This window comes from Mus caroli, chromosome 16 (genome assembly GCF_900094665.2).
Source record: "Mus caroli chromosome 16, CAROLI_EIJ_v1.1, whole genome shotgun sequence".
NCBI lineage: Eukaryota > Metazoa > Chordata > Mammalia > Rodentia > Muridae > Mus > Mus caroli.
The window spans coordinates 19,447,634-19,450,804 of NC_034585.1; the positions used below are offsets into that span (position 1 = coordinate 19,447,634).

At 46.3% G+C, this 3,171-nt stretch overlaps 1 pseudogene; it reads left to right on the forward strand.

The window, feature by feature from the left end:
- Positions 1 to 705: 705 nt before the first annotated feature.
- On the forward strand, positions 706 to 1,116 carry LOC110311947 (annotated as a pseudogene).
- The last annotated feature ends 2,055 nt before the right edge of the window (positions 1,117 to 3,171 follow it).

Below are 3,171 nucleotides of genomic sequence, written 5' to 3' on the forward strand. Positions count from 1 at the left end.
GTCCCACCAGGAGGCAGACAGATGTCCCACCAGGAGGCAGACAGGTGTCCCACCAGGAGGCAGACAGGAGTCCCACTTGCTGCATGAGCATCAGTGGGTCCAGGCCAGGGAGTTCAGGGGTACAGGACCTATAGAAATTGACCGACCAATGTCCAGGTTCTGTCAGGTCAAACCTCAGACTCCCACAGCTCTAACTGCACCCAGTGTGAGTTCCCTTGTTCCTTTCTTGTCTCTCCTTTTCCTCAGCAATTCACTCGTCCTACACTTTCCCACAATCTGGGTTTTTGCTGGTTATGGCCTTGTGGTATTATTTAATGTGTCTCTCTAGTCCTGTGAATTCTGAGCTAAGTGTAAATTTCAGCAGATTAAGATTGTTGCATTGTTTTTTGAGCAAGAAAGAGTTTGTGTTCCTTTTTTTTTTTTTCGTACTCTTTTAGATTTATTTTTATTTTATGTGTATGGGTGTTTTGCCTGCATATGTGTTCTGTACCATAGCCAGAAGATAAACTTGACTTACTGGAACAGAGTTACAAGACAGTTGTGAGCTGCCATATGGGTCCTGAGAATTGAACCTGGGTCATTTGGCAGAGCAGCCAGTGTTCATAACCACTGAGCTATGTACCTATCACCACCCCACCCCCCTTTTTCCAGAAGAATCTTACTAAGTTGTTCATGTTTAAACTCCCACACTCGAGTCTTGCTAGTATGTCTGCGCTCACCCGTCTGGTACCTTTCGGTCACGTCGGAGGCCGCCTGCTCCGGGGCTGCCGCGCGCGGGCGGCTGGAGACGGTGGAGTCCGTCATGCTGGCGGTGGTGTACATATTCAGCCCCGGTACAGGGAGTTTCCCCAGCTTACCCGGTCCCAGGTGATCCAGGGCGAGTTCTTAAGCTCACTCACGTGGTTCTGGATTCTTTGGCGATTTTGGCATGACTCGGATGCTGTGCTGGGTCACTTTTCATATCCAGATCCTTCACAGTGGACAGATGAAGAACTGGGAATCCCTCCTGATGATGAGGACTGACACTGTAAACTCTCTGAACCAGTAGGAGCAAGGTGAGACATTTCAAGAAATTACAGACTTCATTAAAGGTGTAAATTAAAGTGGCTTGCCAAATAAATAAATAAATAAATAAATAAACTCCCACACTCTACACTGGAGAGATGAATCAGCAGCTAGAAGCACTTCCAGAGGTCCTGATTTCAAATCCCAGCAACCACATGATGGCTCACAACATCTGTAATGGAATCTGATTCCCTCTTCTGGTGTGCATGAAAACAGAGCACTCATATACATAAGATAAATAAATCTTTTTTTTTTTTAAAGTGTTCCGCCAGGCATGGTGGCACGGGCCTTTAATCCTAGCACTTGGGAGGCAGAGGCAAGAGGATTTCTGAGTTTGAACCCAGCCTGGTCCACAAATTGAGTTCCAGGACAGCCAGGGCTATACAGAGAAACCCTGTCTCGAAAAGAAAAAGAAAAAAAAAAAAGTGTTCCAAACTTCCATACTCAAATGATCCTCCTGCCTCAGTCTTAAAAGCAATTGTGAGTGTTGGCAGACATCAACACATCCAGCTGGGATACATTTTTTTTTCTCTTTTTAGATTTTCAAGGCAGGGTTTCTCTGCGTAGCCCTGGCTGTCCTGGAACTCACTTTGTAGACCAGGCTGGCTTCGAACTCAGAAATCCACCTGCCTCTGCCTCCCAAGTGCTGGGATTAAAGGTGTGCGCCACCACTGCCCGACTTACACATTTCTATCATGAGAGATAGAATGTCTGGTGCTTCCTGCAGTTGACACCATCAGCACTATTCCATTATTAGTGCAAAGTAGCAACATCATTCTTCCTCTATTAGCTTTTCTCTTTTTAAAAAAAACCATAGTGATTAGCGTTTTACTAAGAGGGAACCTTGGCAAACCCAAAACTGAAGGAGATTTTATAAAGTAACTGGCCGTGATTCTTCAAAGCTGTCAAGATCCTGGGACAAAAGAAACACACTAAGGGAAGGGATAACCCCGTTATTGACAGGTATGTAATTGCTGTTCTTCCACCAGGGCAGGATCTTCGGGCCTGCTCCCCTCTGTCACCCCACAGCCTGCCTGTCTCCCAGGAAGTCTACAGTAACCAGGGACACAGAGGTCTGCTGCAACTAAGGACACAGTCCTTTCAGTCTGTACCTCCACCTGCAACCGGGGCAGATCCTGCCTCTGGAACCCAAAGCCTGCCTGACTCCCAGGAGATCTGCCCTAACCAGGGACATAGGAAGATCCCTGTACTCAGGGACACAGAAGGGCTGCTCTAATCAGGAACACAGGAGCTCCCCCACCCCAACCAGAGACAGTACTGTCTGCTTCCAAGGAGACTGGCTCCAGTCAGAGATGTAATATCCAAAATGAATTCAAGACCACCCAGTACCTTCCCCCTTCGAAAAAGACTTTCCAAACTGTACTAGCAGGCCAAGTGCAGAGCCATATAAGGAAGCTGGCTGACTAAACAAATGTAAAAATATAGTTTTGGTGGTCAAAATGATTAAGCTTGCAACTACCAAAACAATATTAGCTGTTCTCAGAGAAATAACCATAACAAGATTAACAATTCTCCTGCCCCCTGCCCCACATTGAATTTTGACAAAGACCACAAACCACCCTGACCTTGTTGCGAGAATTCCCCTGACATTAATAGCTGATCCATAAGTCCAAAATGTACTATTACTTTGCTGACCAAATCATAATAACCCACCAAGGGGGCAAGCAAAGTGAGTCACTAGGCCAAAGGGTTACTTAGTCACTATACAAACCAACCAATGCCTGAAAGGGTTACTTGCTACACCAATGAGAACCCTGTTGCTCAAATCTGCCCCTTACAAAGGTATAAAAAGTGTGTTCTTTCTTTGTTCTGGGTCTCTCCTCTGGCCTGTGTGCTGGGAGGGGAATCCCCAGCATGTTAGATCAATAAAAATCCTCATGCATTTTGCAGTGATGGCAGCAGTCTCTGTGGTCTTTCTGAGTAAGGGTCTTTTGATGAACTCTGACAGAGACAGAAAGGCCAGTTAACACCAGAGATAACCAGATGGTGAGAGGCAAGCACAAGAACATAGGCACCATGAGAACCCAGTCCTCCTACCACAGCAAGCCCTGAATACCCTAATTCACCCGCAAAGCAAGATTCTGA